This window comes from Aythya ferina (assembly GCF_964211825.1).
Source record: "Aythya ferina genome assembly, chromosome: 5".
In the NCBI taxonomy this organism is placed as follows: Eukaryota; Metazoa; Chordata; class Aves; order Anseriformes; family Anatidae; genus Aythya; species Aythya ferina.
Genome location: NC_140301.1, coordinates 20,738,993 through 20,759,255, shown reverse-complemented (window position 1 = coordinate 20,759,255; position 20,263 = coordinate 20,738,993). Strand labels below are relative to the sequence as shown.

Below are 20,263 nucleotides of genomic sequence, written 5' to 3'. Positions count from 1 at the left end.
TTCCACTTTTGTTCTGTGTATGTATGGAAAATGCAGCAGAATTCCATTGGCTGAAAACATCTTTATCAGAAATTGAGAATTTGCAGTGACTATTCACAGTCAGTGAGTGCTTTTTCTGAATTTGCTGGGCATTAGTTTCTGTTATAACTTACTGTGATAAAATAGTTCCTCAAATTTTACTTTTTCGTAGCTATGTGTAGCTTTTAAAGGAGCTGGTGAAATAAAATAGTTAAAATATCTATTGATGAGGTGAAGCATGTCTGCCTTGACATGTTTTAACTCTTGCTTTCTTAGAGCATGTTCGTACCTAAACCTGAAAAATTGTTAAGGATGTTTGTGTGATATGCATATTTTTTTCTCTTCAGATATTTGCAGTTGACTGAACTGAAGATATGCTATGTTAGACTGGTCAGAAACAATATAAAATTAGTGAAATTAGGATCAGTTTCCCTATGGCAATGGAAGCTCTTCACAACACTCTGCTGTAGCAGACCAGAGGTCTGAATGAGTTGCATGGTGATAGCCCTTGGAGTAACATTTGCTGTAAATAGTGATTGCTACCACATACACGCAATTTGAGGAGATACTAAAACTCAAAAAGTGAGGAGACACGAAGGCTTGGACCCTCTTTTAGACTGAGCATCCCTCAGTCTTCGCTTTCAGGAGCTATCACTCATTTTTCCCCCCTTCCATTGTTTCTTTCCCTGTCAAAATACTGGGTCAGATTGAACTGCATATTTTAGGAAAAATAGAGCTTGTGACACTGGCAGTGAAGACAGGAAAGGAATGATCAGTTAGGGTTCTTAATCGCTTTTAGCACTACTGCTACTGTTCTCTCACTAGAAGAGGTGGAAAGACCCTTAGGTCCCTTAGTTTGTGTGAAAAAATTAACACAGAAGCTATTAATTGTTGCTGGAGCTGTGACAGTGACATTTGAGATTGCTATTTCATCAATAGCCATGTTTTCTCCCCTTGTAGCTGATGTAGCTGATATATTTAATTTGGTGAAAAACTTTTTCCTTCTTGTTCTCCAGAACCTAAATTCCTGTTCTCTGTTCTCTCCCTTCACCAAATCTTTTAAGAAATGTAAGTCAGCCACTAGCATTCTGCAATTTCCAAAGGACATTTCTCTCACCCATTTGTTGCTTAGAGAGGCTGAGAACAATTACTTTTCAGCTTTACTTATCACCAGTTTGGCAACAGCAAGGAAGACTACTACTCCCAAGTGTTATTCTTAACATTTCAAACTGTCTTTGAAAGGCTTGAGCCAACTATTAAAAATCAAGTGTATTGTCGCATATTAGATTTTCACATGTGGAGCCTGGAATTCTGGAAACATCTGTGTTCTGTTCAACCAAACCTTGTCTTTTAGAAAGGCAGAAGAGAAATGCTACAAACACACACTTGATTTATTATATAAACATGTTTTCTACTTCAGACCTCTGATTTACTAGTATACTTCCGCATTTTCCTTGGTCTTTTATGTCTTGTATGATCTTCTGTTACATCTCTCTTTTACTGAGAGAATCCTGCTACTCACTAACAGTTTAGTACCTTCTGAATAATGGTTACTTTCATAGATTTTCTTAATATTTATACAGTTATGATTTTATGATTGTATAATTGTTAGGGTTGGAAATGACCTCCAAAATCATCCTATGTCCCTAACCACCATGTCCAGCCTTTCCTCAAACACCCCCAGGGATGGTGACTCCAACTCCTCCCTGGGTAACCCATTCCAGTTCTTGACTGCTCTTTCTGTGAAGAAATGTCTCCTCATTTCCAATGAGAACCTCCCTGACACAACTTGAATAGTTCTATTGTAAGTTATCTGTAAGAAGAGGCTGACCCCAGCTCCCCACACCTTCCTTTAAGGTTAGCTGTAGAGAGCAATAAGGTCTCCCCTGAGCCTCCACTTCTCCAGGTTAAACAACCTCAGCTGCTCCTCATAGGACTTGTGTTCCAGGCCCTTCACCACCTTAGTAGCCCTTCTCTGGGCATGCTCTAGGGCCTTTGATGTCCTTCTTGTCCTGAGGGGCCCCAAACTGAACACAGCACTCAAGGCATGGCCTCATCTGAGCTGAGTACAGGGGTACGATCACCTCTGTGGTCCTGCTGGCTGCACTATTCCTGATACAAGCCAGGAGGCTGTTGGCCTTCTTGGTCACCTGAGCACACTGCCAGCTCATGTTCAGACAAGCATCAGCCAACCCCCCTGATCCTGATCCTTCTGCACAGCTTTTCAGCCACTCTGCCCTAAGCATTGGTGTGGTTGTGGCCAAAGTGAAGGACACAGCACTTGAACCTCATCCTATTGGCCTCTGCCCATCCTGTCCAAGTCCCTCTGCAGGGCCTTCCTACCCTCTGGCAGACTGACAGTTCTCCCCAACTTGGTGTTTGCAAACTTACTGAGGGTGCACTCAATTCCTTTATCCAAATTATAAAGATATTAGAGAGGGTGGGCCCCAACAACAACCCCTAGGGAACATCACTTTTGACTAGTTATTAGCAGGATTTCACTACATTCACCACCACTCTCTGGGCCTGGCTGTCTAGCCAGTTTTTAACCCAGTGAAGAGTGTACCTGACCGAGTCATTGGCTGCCAGCTTCTTCAGGACAATGCTATGGGAAACCAAAGGCTTTACTGAAGTCTAGGTAGGCTACGTCAACATCCTTTCCCTCATTCATCAGGTGTATCAGCTAGTCTTAGAAGGAGATGAGGTTGGTCAGGCAGGACTTGCCTTTCATGAGCCTGTGCTGACTGGGCCTGATCCCCTGCTTGTCCCACATATGCTGCATGATTACATTCAAGTTGATCTGTTCCATCACCTTTCCTGACACCAAGGTCAGGCTGACAGTAGTAGTCAGTAGTTCCCCAGGTCTTCTTTATGATGCTTCTTATAGATGGGCATCATATTAGCAAGTCTCCAGTCATCTGGGACCTCTCTGGTCCACCATGACTGATTGTGGAAAGCAGCTCTTCAGTCACATTTCTCAGCACCCGCGAGTGGATTCCATCTGACCCCATGGACTTGTGACAGTTCAGGTGGAGTATCAGGTCTCTAACTATTTCCACCTGAAGTGTGTGGGGCTTCTTCTACTCCCTGTCCCAGGCTTCTAGGTGGGGAGGCTGAGTACTCTGAGGATAAGTGGTCTGACTAGCAAAGACAGTTGTAGAGAAGGCATTAAGAACCTCAGCCTTTTCCTTATCCTCAGTAGTCACGTTCCCCTCTGTGTCCAGTAAAGGATGGATGTTCTCCTTGGCCCTCCTCTTGCTCTTAATATATTTATTAAAACATTTTTTTGTTATCATTAGCTGTAGTGGCCAGGTTGAGCTCATGCTTGGCTTTAGGCTTGTTTGTTTGTTTGTTTTTGTTTTTGTTTTTTTTTGTTTTTCTTTGTATATGCTGGCACCTTGTACTCTTCCTGAGTTGCTTGTACCTTCTTCCATCAGATGCTTAGTAAAAGTTCCATGTTCAGCCACACCAGTTGTTCTCCCTGCCAGCTCATCTTGGGGCAGTTTTACTGACCCTCCTCCTGACTTCATCAAGAATAGAGAACTCTACTGTTTTGTGGTCACTCTGCCCAAGACAACACCCTACCACCCCATCTCCCATTGGTCCTTCTCTGTTTGTGAACAGCAGGTCTAGTGGGGTAACACCTTGGTGTAGGCTTACTAACCAGCTGAGTCAGGAAGCTGTCTTCCATGCTCTCCTGGAATCTCCTAGATTGCTTCCTCAGGGCTGCATTGTGTTTTCAGTACGTGTTTGGGAAGTTGAAGTCCCCTATGAGAACAAGCACTAGTGATTGCACAACTTCTGCCAGCTGCTCACAGAATGCCTTGTCCTATATATAATACTTTATAATGTATACATGTATATCTTATATTCTTACTTACATGTAGTTGGCTTTTTTTTCTTTTTAGCATTTTCTTTGAATTATCTCGCATTCTTGAGCACTACTTTTGACAGCATACTTCCGGAGTTTGACTTAGAAGCCAGTTTGGCTTTGAGGGTGTGGCATCAAAGGCATGAAGCTTGTGTATTGTTTGAAGACAGCATTTTAAGGAATATGTAACATGCTGCAGGCAGTGTGCCAGGCCTCCAAGGAGGCTACAATGAACAGTTCCTCTTGGTGAAATCCCTGGGAGTAGTAGTGTGTGTTGACATATGCTATTGATACTGCTTATTTTAGTTCAGTTTGATATTAATTGATATTAATTCAGTGCATAATTTTAATATAATTAAGCAGAATATATTTATAAGTTATATCCCTAGCTCTATAACTTTTAGAAATGTCTGATGCTCCATTTGGTAGCATTCTTGTACTCCTGCTATCAGAGATCATGCTAATACCAGTGATACATCTGAAACAGAACAAAAATGGTTTCTGTGGCTTTATCTGCCTGGTTCTTCACTTTCTTAGTTGTACACAAAATGTCTTGAGGTTGTGGATTTGTATTATTGACATCTAGAGAAACTTACTAAATTTTGTTGTTCAGGAATTATTTATTCTGAGAATACCGAAGTGTTTCAGCCATTTAAAAAACAAACAAACAAACAAAAAAAAAAAAAAACAAAAAACAAAAAACTTTTTTTTTTAAAAGCTTGTTAGGTTTATATTTCTATTTCTGTGCATAACTTAAGCTTTCTGGTGAGACGACAAGGCTGTTGTTGTTGTTCCTGTCCCCCTGGTTAACTCATCTACTGAATCTGTCATTTTGAAGTTAAGAGATTTGTTTCTAGCTAACTATGGAGGAATTTTGGGGGGAATCTAAATCACTGATATTATCACTGGATATATCACTGGAATTTTAATTACTGATATTCCTTGCTAAGTGCTTCATCCTGCCTATCTGTGTTTTATTATTGCATAGCTGATAGTGCATGATCAGTATATACATGTATGTGTGGATCAGTATGTCACCCTGTTACTGCTTCATAGGTGTTAGTGGAGCTTGGTGAAGTTGACAAGGATTGGGCCCTATGTCTCTACTATTTTCTTCTACAGCTGTTGCTAGCTGCTTCCTTTCATTTGGAAAAATGGAGATTTAAAAATTTACATAATCTGATCTACAGTCTGTACAAACAGAATTTCAGATGCTAATTTTCACTTGTTTGCTAATCAAAGGTTTTGAAAAGGCAATGTTAGTGTATTATTAATAACTTTAAAGTACATCCTGTTTATGAGGTAATAACCTTCTGTCGTGGGCTGAATTGACTTGGAGTTTAATTAGCTCAGAATTTGTTTAATACAGAGTTAATCAACCTTACAGTGGCTGTGGGGGTGGCTTTTGTTATGTTTTTGTTTTTATTTTCCTGAACCAAGCTTCAAAAGACACAAAATAACAAACGATGAATATGTATCCCCTGAGAAAATATATACGTGATGTGTGTAAAATGGAAAATATATAATTCATTATAAAATCAGAAATTATTTAAACTATTTTAAAAATATGTATCCTTGTTACTGTCCAATTGCACAGAATTTTATTGCTCAATCTGAGAATTAAGAAAGGGAAATAGCATTGTAGAGACATACGTATGTGTCTGTATGTCCGTAGACATTTAGAGTTTATTTCATTGGAAGTGTTAAAAGGAATAAGTCATTATCTTTACAGCAGTCATGCAGAACATAAATACAACTGGAGTGGTGGTTATAAAATGTCTGGAGAGTGTATCCCTGTCTGCTTAAAGTAAAAAGACTTGATTGTAGTATCTTAACTCACAAGTACAAATGGTAGTGATCTAATGCACAGAAGTTGAAGCTGCATGGATTCGAATTAATAATTTTAATATTAAATTTTTGAACAACTTCAGTTTTGGGGAGCATTTTCTACAGCATTTCTAAACAAACGAATCAGTTTTCATCTTTTTCTAAGTTGTGTAGCAGTTCAAACAAGAACCAGTTTGTGTATAACCTGTGTTATACTGAAATATTACAATTCTGGAATTTGACATCAGTATAGTTTATTTCCAAATATGTTACTCTGTCCTTAAGTGCAATGGGAAAGTTCAGTGCAGCATATTTTTGTTTCTAACAGCTACTAGATCACAGTGCCGTAGCTCAGATTGGAAGGGACCTCGGGAGGTCTCCAATCTTCTGTTCAACCAGTGTTCATTGCTTGGCTGCTCTCAGGGCTTTTCCAGTCAGCTTGTGAAAATCTCTGAGCATGGAGATGTCACAACCACCCTGTGCAACTGATGGCACTGCTGGACTGTTCTTGCAGAGGAAGTGTTTTCTTTTGTATCCAGGTTGAAACTCTTTTGCTTGCAGTTGCACCTGTTGTACGTGGCAGGAGGGTGAGGAGGGCAAGGTAACTGGCCCCCCTTAGATACTGGGTGGCTGCTTTTAAGTGTCCCCTGAAAAAGTGAAGTCACTTTTTTCCCCAGATGGGGGGGAAAAAAAAAGTCCTGCTACCTCTACTCACAAGGCAAATGCTCTGGCTTCTGTCTTGGTGCTCATTTGTTGAACTCCCTGCTGTCCCACAGTCCTCCGTGTGTTAATAACGTTCAGGTAGTGCAAAACTCATTAGCCTCTACCATCTGAGCTCAACCACCCAAACAGATTCTTATCCATCTAATTCTTTATATTCTTGTACCATTGTTTTCAACAAGTAGATTCTGGTAAAAACTGGATCTGCCATTACAGCTGTCAAATGAGAGCAAGTTGCCAAAGACTATTTTTAAAATTACTTTTGCATGTGATCTTTAACAACTTTTTATATGACTCAAAATTGACTATTTCCACCCAAGTAGACAAATTCTAAAGTTTGTAATCTTATTGTCTGGCTACATCTGATGATGTGCCTAATGAAATCAAGAAACAGTATCCTAGAATGGCTTATAAATAACGTAGAGTACACAGAAATTTTTGGCAAGCTTCATAAGCTATATGAACAGGACCCTTGAGGACTGCAAAATTCTTTGTGTTCTGCTGAACGTACACTATCTTAAAAATACTTCAGCATGGACTAAATTTGATTTTTTTTTTTTTTTTTTTTAGAAGTTCAAACCTAAGCAAAGGAGTGGGGAAGCTCTTTTTGGCTTTTACTAATATGTTAGTCTGAGAACAATTACATGATTTCTTTAACAGCTCTGTAATGTAGAGAGGGGAGAGGAAAAATAGTAGCTTTTGACATATATGTGATTAAGCCAAGTAGATGCTGTTTTTACAAACCCAGCCCCTACGTGGTGTCCCTGTTTCAGGACTGGTTATCAGTCTCTAAACCAAATGCTTTAGCTCAAGTTGAACTTACAGATACATTATACAGATACATTATACTTGGGAAAGTCTGAAAAACTGTACGTTCTGGAGGTCAGAACAGATGGTTATAATTGTTCTGGTTTTAAAATGAATGAACAAATCTTGAACTTTATTCTTCTTGTGTAGTTTTACAAGCAGGAAACTAAAATATAAAATTGCAATTAAAAGTATTAATGACCTAAGCTAAATCCTTTGGTTTCCTCATTACTCCTCTTTGGCTTGTTTTCAAGTGTTTAGCTTAGGTTTATCTGCATTAACTCCAATCCAGCAAAACTTCTCGAATCCAGTCCTTAGGAAGATAGAATGTGGCAGGTCTTTGGTAAACCTCCAAGAGTCATAAAACACAAGAAACCTGTAAATATAAGCTTCAGCATCTAACTATACATTTCAACATCTTGATTTGTGTGTTAGAATAAGATGTAAATCAGATATGGAATCTATTTCATATGGAATTTCTTTTAGTGTATGAAAGCAATGAAGAACTGTTCTTGCTCTGAATTGAGAAGTAATGGAAATGTTGGTAAATCTACGATTCACTGCTGGAAAAAAAAAAGTCATAACTTTATTTTTTACAACTTCTGCTTTGTATCTGTTAGAACATAACTCTAACACTCAAATATAGTCTCCAGCTAAGGATTGCTTATATTATCACAAGGCAATTGCATAGCTAAAGCAGTTTTCTTTGGACCCTGAGGTCCTGGTAATTGTTGTTCTCATCAGTGACTATTTTCCTTCCGAAGTTATAAGCCCTGACCTGCTAGGTATACTCATATAAACCTTGGGCAGTATATATGCACAGTTTCAGTGATTTCAGTCAGACTTATGTCCAGAGTTGCATGAATACTTAATGAGCTGAATTTAAGCCTCAAGGAGGTATCATCATAGAGGCAGACTAAAATCTGTGTTGGAGGAGGGGGAAGAAGTGAATTCTTCTCTATCAGGGAACTTCCAAATTATTAGCTAAGAAATTCATCCTTTACCCGCCTATTCTCCTTCATTTATTTTTTTTTTTCAGGATGTCTTCCAGTGCTGTCAACTGTTGTCCTTCTGAAGTTGCTAAAGGCATTTTCATCTTGTAAACAGTGGGTTGTAAATATGAATAAAACCTTAAAGATCCGGAGACAAATGTTTTGACTAAATTCTCATTTTTAGAACATTAAAGATGACATTCCATTCAGCTGAAATGTTTCTCTACACAATTTTGCTTTTTGCCTTTCGTTCAGCCCCCAGAAATTTACTGGGCTTTCTGACAGGCACCATCTCATACTGGTATGAGGCCGATGGGTTTGTCAGGCAGTATTGTTTGTGGGGGTGATTTCAGGTCTTCCAATGGGGTAGTTAGGGCTGATGTTTTACAGAGTTCTATTTTTGGCTTATTACAGTTAACATTTGTATGTTGCCTTTGGGCCAGGTTAATCATTGGCTTGATATTGGGTTTCATTTCTGTGCTGAGGACATGCTAATTCATTTGTCAGTTAAAGCAGCAAATCCAACCTATGCTTTTATTGTCTGGGTCAGTTCCATGGAAAATATTAAAATATAAGTTATGTTGATTTTCTTTAGTTAATTTCAAGTAAAAGGAAGGTTTTTCATTTAGTGGCTCTATCTATAAACTTAATGCCACCTCAATTTTTGATGTAGTTTTTATGTGTATATATTATTTTCAGTACAGGATTACCACTTAAACATCCATATTTCTGTTGAAATCTGAAGTGCCCTTTAAACATCACATTGGGCAGATTATTAAGACTTCCTACTGTCATTTGAAAAATGAAACCATACTTTGTATTTATCCTTGTCTGTTTATGAGAAGCTGGCTCAGGGTTTTATCTCCTCCAAGCTAGACAACTGTAATACTTTGCTTGCTGGCCTGCCAACTGGTCTCATTACCAAGCTTGAGCAAAAGTCTTTTGCCAGAGAGGTATATCTTGAAAAAATAGAAATAAAAAAATCTGCCATATCTCCCTAATCCTAGCATTGGTGCATTGGCTACTTGAAAACAAAGGATTGATTGTAAAGTTGACCTGTCAGCCCCTTCATGGTCAAGGTCCTGAATATATCTCCTGATTTAATTTTGAGATATATCGCTTCCAGGCCTCTGTGCTCTTCAGTGCCCTCTTAGTGCAAGTTCCAATTACAAGACTACAAACCTTGTGTGATGGAGGATTTTACTATTATGCCCAACAGCTAAGGAATAAGCTGCCTTTCTCAGTTTAGGAAGATCATGCTCTTGCTTAAATCTTCTTTTCTGAAGAATCACTTTTGTCTCTTTTTTTTTCTTTTTTTTTTTTTTTTTTTTAGTGAATAGCACTTCAGTCACTTTGGGGTTGTAATATATTATGTGTTGCTATGCAGAATGAAGTCGTAATTGTAGTTTTAAAGTAGAAATACTTGAGGTTTTTTGTTTAGATTTGAGGGGAAAAAACTTCTTAAAGTAACCATTATTTTTGTCAAAAAAACAAAAACAAACAAAAAACAAACAAACAAAAAAAACCAAACAAAACAATAGGAAAATATTATTAGATTTAGAAGCAGAGAGCAAAGAAGAAGGCTTCAAGATCACAGCACCTTCCAATATCCGGTAATTGGTTGCTTATTTGGATTTGAAAAGCTCAAGGCCAAGCTTAGCTATCTTCCTGTTACTGAGATATTTTAATTATCAAGCCACTGGCTGCTCTGAAGTGAGTCTTTCTAAATCACTTCCGTGATAAATGTGCTGTTCATGTAAATAAAGTTAACTGATGCTTGGACCTGAAATCAGATGTGATGCATCTTGCAATAGACCATAGGCTGTTTGAGAGTAAATATTTGTGGACATCTTTTTTTTTTCTTTAAAAAATAAAAGATCTAGTTATATTCTCATCATGAGAGCAAAATTTTCAAATTCCTAATTTTAAGTTACAGATATTCCATTTTCATATGAAGAGGCTGATTGGAATTAATTAGCAGTAGTCTGTTGCAGAAAGTGTTATTTCAGTGTTTAAATTAAATATTAGAAATTGAGTTCAAGATAAAATAAATTAAAATTTGTTTTTGTTTGAGACTGTTGAAGACAAACACTTTTCTAGAGATCTGAATACAAAAGAAAATTATGACTTCTGCTCTGGTGTTCTGATATCCTATCATGGTAGACTCTTAAAGGTGTTAGTCTCTAAGTCATTATTATGAATTTGTACTAAATGCAACAGGCAAGATGACTCAAATACTACAGTGTAAGCAATGATTTGATCACCCAGCCCTTAAAAACTCACATTACGTATAGTATATGTGCAACAGTCCATGGAATTACTAAATTTGTCTCTCCTTCCACTTTTGGGTGATGATAAAAAAAAAAAAAAAAAATAAATCCTGTACATGGAGAACTATCTAACTTTTTGTGCTCCATTATCTTCTGCAGACTTTCCTGCCATTTATTTGGACAACTAACAACAGCATTACGGACAGACAATGGGAAAAGAACATAATAGGAATTGAAACATCACAGTGTTTTTCTTACAGTGGTTAAGTTCAAAATCTCTTACTTCACAATGTAGATGGGGAAATGTGAGAAAGAAATGTTATCCTACTCAGTAATCGATGGTGTGGTATATAGTCAATCACTGGCTTACTTACAGTCGACTGGCTTGTTAGTTTACAGTTTTGATTTAGACACATCTGAAGTATTGAGGAAAATGATTTGTAGAGAATAAAGCAGAACGTTGGACAAAAATTATGAACTGTAATATTTTAAATGAAGTACCAATCTTGCACTATGTATTTCTAGTATAAAACTACAGAAAATGTCGCTTAAAATTAATTTCCTTCCCATATTATGTAGTTCTTTCTTGAAGAGATATGAGAGAGCTCAAAGAAAAAAAATTGTTCTTCCTGAGTGTTCATCTCTGAGGGTTTTTCTAAGCTAAACAAAGATGTGTATGTGTACAGCAACCATAGAGAGTAGAACATCTTAGCATTTCTTAGTCTTTTTGTATTTCAAAGGGGGGGAAAATAGCAGTGTGATACCTCTGTTGGATGTTCATGAGAAATTTAAGTATGAGCGGCAGAACAAGAAAGAGAACAAAGCCTTATAAGTTAAATAAGAAGTGATAGAAACTGATGAAATGGATCTAGGAGATGATAAAAGCTTAAAATAAAAAATATGTGAGGTGATAAACAGCTTATGCTTTCATGCAGTAGCCTGAGGGGTGGTGATCCAAGAAGGAGTGTTGTGGTCAAAGACAAAATGCCCTTTTTAGTGACCTTTTAAATGGGTATAAATAGGGAAAGGTAACACTTCAGAGACAGAGGGAAGGGGGTTGCAGTAATACAGACACACAATGATAACCTGGATGCAACTTCTAGCTGTTTGGATGGATAGAAAAGGCTGCATTTCAGAGATCTTGCATGGAAAGAATGGGCAAGATTCAGGTATATCCTCCATTTGACAGCCTTTAAAAGGATATGCTGAAGCAGCAGTTACAGAGGTAGAGTTAGTATAATGCAGTAATGGAAAAGTGAGAGGGGTGAGCAGTAAGAGAAAGCGTTAGAAAAATAATATGGCTAATCTTGAAGAGAAAGTGAAGTACTGAGGAGGGGATAGATTGGAGGGGATAGAGATTCTGGTGAGGAGCATTACAGTGAGAGCAATTGTGCAAGTCAAATGGAGATTGCTTAGGTGGGTGAGGAATTCAAATAGCAATATTAGATGGCATATTCAATACTTTGAGAGGAATGAAAGATGTGTGTGATAGGTAGAGAGGCTAAGGGAGTGACTATCAGAATTGTCTTGTGGTGTCAAGGTCAGTTGTAAGAATACTAGACAACTTTGCTCATAAGTGTTTATTGTATACAAATACAACAAAACATAGGTCATGAACAGTTTGATGTATTGCTTAGGTCAGAAACTCACTTGATAGTTCAGCAGAACTGAGCATGTCACGGGGCAGGTTTGGTGGGAGAAGTGGAAGGTGACAGGTGGTTCTTCCCTCCTAGGGGATGCTCCTGTCTTTATAGCATGTTGTGCTGCCTATAGTGGCAGCTCTTGCTAGGGTCTACATGTGATGGGGCTGTGTGCTAGCCTTAATGGGATATGAGGGGCAGGCGCTGATCTCTTCTATCTGGCGACCAGCAATAAGACCTGAAGGAACAGCATGGAGCTGTGACGGGGAGGTTCAGGCTGGGTATTTGGGAAAGGTTCTTTACCAAGACGGTGGTTGGGCACTGGAACAGGCTCTCCAGGGAAGTGGCCAAGCCTATTAGAGTTCAAGAAGCATTTGGACAATGCTCTCAGACATATGGTCTGATTTTTGGGTGGTCCTGTGTGAAGCCAGGAGTTGGACTCGATGATCCTTGTGGGTCCCTTCCAACTCAGGATATTCTATGTTTCTATGTATATTTGGTTACATAATAGTCACCTCATGCCAGGTTTGTAATCTGGTTTTGTATCAACAGAGGTTTCATTCTGACAAGCTATTAATAGGCATAGCAGTACTGTATGGCAGCAAAAGATTCCGCACAGCTGCAGTTACTATCAAAGAGTTTAAAAGTTTATGTAGTGCCCAGATGAATGATGGGGAGGTCAGTGCAATGATACTGGCAAAGGCATAGCTCTGTATTAGCCTAAATAGAGCTACAGTAAGGTTTTTGCAGTGTTGGGTGTCTATTTTTTTGGCAGTGCTCATGGGGAATGTAAAAAGAACTAGTTTATGTAAGTATGTAATTGAATCATAGAACGGTTTGAGTTGGAAGGAAACATAGAGATCACCTAATTCCAACACCCCTGCCCTGAGCTGGGACACCTCCCACCAGACCAGGTTGCTCAATGTCCCATCCAACTTGGCCTTGAACACTTTCAGGAATGGGGCATCCACAGCTTCTCTGGGCAAAAACTGTTCCTGTGCCCCACCACCCTCATAGTGAAGATTTTTTTTCCAAATATTTAACCTAAACATAACTTCTAGCTTAAAACCATTACACCCCCTGACAGAGTCCCTCCTCAACTTTCCTGCAGGCCTCCTTTTTGTATCAGCACAGCAAATTTTGTAAAAAAAATCCAGAGGGAGGAGGTAGGTTGGAACAGGGTGATCTTTAATGTCCTTTCCAATCCAAACCATTCTATGATACTTATGTGGAACTTCATGGTCATTGTTTTTTATGCTAATGTGAAATCAAATTCCATGCTGGGCAGTGATTGGTTAGGATTTTTTTTCTAGGACTTAGTAATTATTTGTAAAGTATTGTAGCAGTTGTTTTCCTTTAGTTATAGAAGGTGAGCGAATGGAGGAGGAAATGAGATACTGTTAAATGGAAATATATGCAGTTCTTCCAAATAGCTGAAAATGCTACCCACAAAGAATTTAGCTGAATGCTAACTGCTCTGTGGTATGTATATAAACACCATTCATAAATAAAAATATGGCATAATGTAAAAAGTTTTATTGAGATAGTATTTTTCTTTCACTTGAGCTTCTAACAGGTTTTCTTACTTTTTCTCTGGTGGATTACAAATAAAATATCCTTAACAAAGGGACGCATTAGCAGTCTCCAATCAGCCAGTTGAACAGAACTTTTCTGCTAATTAAAACAAGTTGTGTAGTTCATACATAACTCTCATACATTTCAAGTTACAGATATTAAAGGCAGATCTGAAATGTAAATTATTGATTTTTTTTTGTATATTTCATATACAGAATTTATTGGAACATTTCTATAAAATGAAATCCTGATTTTTATTTATTTATTTCTTTTGCAATAAATGACTATTTCAGGGAAATTCAGGTCATATTATAGTTTCTTAACAGAAAAAGCTGTTTTTTTTTTTTGTTTTTTTTTTTGTTTGTTTGTTTTTTCCCTGTTCAAAGTGTAACTATAACAAAAACAACTGTTCCAGTATTTTAAAGGAACGTTTATAGAGAAAGGGATTGATCTCAATGTCAGTCGTGTTGTATGTGATATTGTTGGAGAATTGACCTTTTGCAGCTCCACAAAGCTTCATTTTACCTTCTGAGACTACAACTCTTTTCAGGAGATTTCTTTAGCTTTTCTGCCCTTGCCTAAGTACATGTATTTTCAGTGCTTTATTTTTGCATACCAGAAATTTCCCTACATTTTTTTCCACGTCTAAAGCTGTGTGATACATTTTGAGGAATGCATTTATAATGCATTTTTAAAAAAATAATAACAACCAAAAAAACACCCTCTGAACTTATAGTCCATATTATCTCCTGGAGCAAATACCTTCACCACTCTTCATGCCTTTATTTTCCTTTGACTGCATACTTCATGGGTTTTATTCATTGTAGTATCACTGGTCAGCAGTCAAAGAAATGAGGCCTATTAGAGCACAAGTACCTATTTAAATTAAAGGAAAGTGGTTAAGAATTTTTAGATGCTAATACTTTATTCAGATGTTAGCAAATGACTTACACACATGTAGGCAGCAACAAAGAGAACAGTACATGCTTTTGGTAATACGTGATCTGGGCAGCACAAAAAAGAAAGGAAGCTTGGAAAGTGTATTTTTGTGTTTTTGGCAATATTTTGCTCCACAGAGTGCTGCCAGAGCAAGAACAGTAGCGGACATTGTCTAAAATGTCTCTGACCATCCTCTGAACTCTTGGACCACCCCATGGATGGATGGTTGCCGGGATATTTCTTTCAGGGGAAGAGTCTCTTCCTCTGCTGTTGCATTTTGGCTTCCTTGTCTTTAATCTGAGAGTTTCTTTTCAAGGTGTCAGTCTCTTTGCTTCTCCCACAAATGTCATTTATACTCTACAAGCTCACTGAGTTACTGTGTCTTTCAGGGTGCAACTTCCATTTCAGTTTTCAGCCTTATTTTAATTTGGCTTACAAAAACTCCAAATATAAGTCATAGAGCTAGGAAACCTTCTGAACAGTCTACAGGCACAAAGCACACAGCAACATTAAAACCTATCTCTTTCCTGATAGTTTTTTTTTTTTTCTTCTTCTTCTCATTTCCTGGTTTGCAAGAACAGGGAAACTGGGAGGAGGTCCAGGGTTGCAAAGTACAGGATAAAAGGGTTAAAGGGAGGGAGACACCTTAAAAGCTGATAGGAGCAGCTGCATTTGGAAGTTGATGAAGGAAATAGAAAAAGCTATCGACTCCTGCCAAATGCAGCCTGGAATTCCAAAAGTGACCTGCTGTAAACCCCGCCAGCAACTAGTGATCTCTGTGTATTTAATTCTGACATGCTCTGGGGTATGTGGAGAACAGCCAAAACAGAACCATGACTGTATGCTAAGAAAATAAGTAAATTCTCTTTTTTTTTTTTTTTTTTTTTTTTCTGTTTTGCATGCCACTGGAGTATATTCATTATTAGTTAAGGATGTGGATCTACAGTGCTGTTCAAACAGTAGTTAGATAACTGGCACTGAGAGCAATTCTCTATTTTGAGGAGTAAGGGTGTGAATCAGATGGTTAAACAATTCAGGGGTTTTTGAAAAAGATCATAAAATGCTTCATGGAATGCGAAAACCAGCCTTCATTGGCTGAGGCCCTTGCTTCCATATCATTGTTTTTTGGTATGTCAGCAGTAACTAATATTTTTATAAATTGTCTGCAAAATACTGCCTTTTTACAGAATGTAGCAGACAAGTGGTGGTTCTCTCACATTGCTAATTTTCATGGATGTGTATGTCCACTCCATTGATACTCTACCTGGTAATTACAAGTTCCATTGCATGGTCTACTTCAAATTAATAGTATCTAGATTTTTTAAAATATTCTTTTATCATTATATTTTTATTTTAATGAGTGACAAATCATACAAAACATTTTTTAAAATAAAGTGATACTGTTAAAAAGGAGATTAAGTTCATAGGTTCAGAGTGTAATCATGCTTCTTATGTAGACATGGTATTATTTGTACGTTATAGTTCACTGTAATTTTTCAGCTAAGGTGGGTGGAGTGCTTTTGAAGACCAATAGTTTGTGTGGTGCAATAGAAAATATAGAGCTTGAAAAAAATAGAAAATAGAGCTTGGCAGGAAAGTATAGTATCTTTTGAAACTTCAGGAGACTTTGATTTCTTCAAAACTGTAGTTGAGTGGTTTTTTGAAAGAGAGGTTGTGTAATACAGTTTCTGTGACATAAATAAGATTGTTTGCTTTTAGCCTTTGAATAAATAACAAATTCCCAGTCTTACATTTCATATAACAAAGTGAAATGTGAATAGCAATATAAAGTCCCAAACATTTTGATTCTTTCATATTTTTTCTTACCTTTCTTAGTGCTTATTTGATGCTCCGAGACTAATACTGAGTGGAATTGAACACCTTCCGGTCTCACTTTGAGTTATGCTGTATATTGAAGATGAAGGGAGTTATAGGTCTTCTGCATTTTCCAGAACTTATGTGCCATTGCCTATCTGAAAGGACTTACTGTTCAAGCAAGCTCAGACTGAGATTTTTGTTGTATGCATGTTAGACTTAGAGTATGTGGCTGTTTATGTCTATACTTTTTACCGCTTAACGATGCTTACGTTTTGCTAATTTTTGAAGTTCTTGGGATGGTTTAAAAATTATTTGAGGTCTCATATTGGGATCTTCAGTAACTTTGCAGAGAATGATCACTTGCAAGCTATCAGCTATATTACTTAAGTATTGCCAATTACCTGTTATCACCTGACTTTACTGCCCTTGCCCAGGAATCTACATTTCTATGTAAATAATTGGCATCATTTTCAGGGTAAGAAAAACGTGTGCAAGGAATCAATTTTACATCGAATTTTGGTTTTTGGAAAATAGTATTAATATATTTTTATTATTAATTTGCTATTAATAACAAAGAACAGTTTAAAAAGCCTTTTAGTTAATTAATGTTTCCTGAATTGGAGTTCTATTAAATCCGTGTGCTCCTTTTTCATTTTCCCAGAATTATGTTAGATCTAGTAGAGGGAGATTTATTTAACCTTTTCATCCATTTAAGAATTTTTGCACTTCTTTTGGCCCATATGAGTGAATGTTCTAATGTATATTATATCAGTCATACATGTATAGCACACATGTAGAGCTAACATATTAATATAAGAGCAAAAACAGATTGTATGTGTTTTGGTGCATAGTTTAGGGTACTTGTGTTATTAAAAAAAAAAAAATATGATCTGCCCATGTTGCTCAAGAAATGAGTTCTGATTTTAGAACTGAACTTTTTTATTTCAAAAAGTATCATATAAATTATTGGTAACTATGTGGTAAGGAAAAGTGGAGAAAGGTACAAATATTAAATTTCAAATTGATATAATCATGAACAGTTATTTTATGAGCAGACCAGGGAAGATATGGTTCTTATGACTCATTACACATCAGAAAATACAGACCACGTGTGCTACAGACCTTAGTGATAGACAGTGGGAGATAAAGAGAAGATGGGGCTCTTATCTCTTCCAGGCACCCGATCCATTACTGAGGCCAGTGACGCTACCTGCATCACTATTTAAGCAAAATAACCTTGACATCTGAAATTTTGCAAATATTAACAGATGTCCACAGTTCCCTTTTCTAGAACAGCTTAATTTTATCAACATTTTTGAGAATTTGTTGTAAATCTAGAGAAAATGGTGAAGGACTGGCTTTAGTTAGCTTTTTTTTTTTTTTTTTTTAGATTATTTAATTTTAATTTAATTTTATTTTTTTACTTAGTACAGTTGGTGAATGTCATTAACCTGAGAATCATACCCTGGATATGATAGTCTTTTCCAAGTCTATAGGTTTAACTAAAGCTCCATTGGAATGATATTTGATAATTGAGTTTCAATGGCTCTGGTTTTGACATCACTGGAAAGTCATCTATTGACTTTGACACACAGGGCCTATTTCCTTTTCCATGTGTTAGGCCAGAATGTCAATCAACTGTAGTTCCATTTGATTGAATATGTTTAAAACTGTTGAAATTCTTTGGATGATTTTAAATTTACTTTTTATTGCATCATTACGAAATACAGAGAGAAAACCCTAGTCTGTGCATAATATGTAACATTTCTGATATGTAGAGATTGGTGGCACACAGTATATTCACATACTGCATTTTCTTGCTTGCCTTTTTAAAATTCCCTTAATTATTTACAACAAGATAAATCATTTAACATTTTAAATTTTAATTATCTGCAGGAATCATCACTTAGTATTCTATGCCAAACTTTTAAACTTGGCATAGATTCTGAATTTCTTCTAAATAGATTTCAATTAGGCTTCTTGATCTTTTTTTTCTTTTTTTTTTTTTTTTTTCTGGGGAATAATTGAAAGTATAAAAGACCCATTTAAATTACCACCCCCTTCTCCAAAAAGGGGCAAGATTACATACCCAGCAGCCTTTGAATTCTTGATATGCCTTCAGAAGTTTTCAGATATTTGTTTTAATAATTGTTAAGAATTCATTACGATGCATTAATTGTGTGCTCTGTAAGTTATTAAATAATGAGTTCAACATATTAATCTTTCATGTTATTGTTGCTAATGCTGTATTTAGGAATGAAGAATTAATTAAAATATTCCTTTAAAGATTTTTTTCTAAAAGAAACCAGTATGTACACTTATCAAGATACATATTTAATCTGTGGGGAAATAATTGCAAGCAAAATTTTGATATAGCATATGCTGAACTTGAATTAAAAATATTTTGGTTATGTAGAGTTCAAATTACCTTTGACATATTTTTGCAGGTTAGTTACAAATTCTCAACTAAGCATAGAGCTCTTCTTTATAGTAGAGCCTAACATCAGATTTTAATCATATTTTGTACCCACAGGGTTTTAGGTTTCCAACAGGCCACCTGTCTCAGACATTAAAAAATTCACAGGACAGATGGGAAGGTGAAAGTAGTTGTCCTTGGATAAAGAAATTCTTACACTGCAGGAACAGTCACAGTCAAGGCTGGCCAATATATCACACACATACCCCTTTCTTCTAGCATTGCTGTATCATGATTGCAAATTTCCTTTAGTAGTATAAATATGGAATTCATTATTTATCCTTTTTCAATAGCACGATTTGCAAAACCTGTCTCTTTTTCATGTGATCTATGAATCACTGAGGGATAACATGACACGCATAGTACTTCAGCAAATACAGCGTGTTGTATACACAACAAAGCTCCTGGAATTCATGTGTTGTTTATTAATGACACCAAAGTATGACTATTCATTTGTGCAGACCTATAGCACTGGTTTGATAGGTATGATGTATTTTAATATTATAAATGCACCAACCTGAAGAAAATTGGTCATTGGAAAAAAATGTAACATGGTGATGTTTCCTCCAATATATTGTTGCTGTTTCATACAAAGATTTTCATTTTTGTGTCACACACGGTATGATGTTATGTATGTTATAGCAAACAGACAATTTTTAAAAGGCAAGGCACAAATTCTGATTTCAGGTATACGTATGCAGTTGCCAGTGACCCAAGTATTTAAGGCCAATAAATCAATGGTAGTGATTTGTTGTGCTTGTGATGAATGACAGAGCAAGCCCAATAGGCCCTCCTTATTTGTCTCCTGTGAAGATTCCCTTCTACTTTGTGCTCTCAGTACCCTTCCCTGGTCCAAAAGAAGAAAATACACTTGGCAGTTTATACTGTTCAAAAGCTGCTGTGTGCGCACAGGCTTAATAACAAGCAATAGGCCTGAGACCTGACCTATGTGACAGAGGGGTGCTCCTGTGTGGCCTGGAGAAAGGTCTGTGCAAGTGCACCCAAACTGGCACCTAGCCCACAGCACAAGGAAAGCTGGCTTACCCCGTGCAGCAATTCATATTTCTAGATGTAGATTGTAAAGGCCAAGAGAATCCAAGTGTGGAAAAGTGATCTTGTAGCTTTTGGAGGTTGCCAGTTCACACTGGATTTCTCAACATGTCTTCTGCAGTATACCAGCTACTAATTCAGTCATTGAGTAGGGCTGCATTGAGTTGCCCTGCCTTATTCCTAGCAGTATGCCCTCTATGGGCATGCTTATTCTTTTTCTCTGGCGCAATTAATGCTGCTTCTATTGTATAGAACACTGG

General features: G+C 37.0%; 1 protein-coding gene across 11 annotated transcripts in view; it reads left to right on the top strand.

Moving 5' to 3' along the window:
* Positions 1-20,263, top strand: part of NPAS3 (neuronal PAS domain protein 3) — a 615,258-nt gene that overhangs the window by 126,456 nt on the left and 468,539 nt on the right. The gene's annotated exons all lie outside the window — the stretch shown is intronic.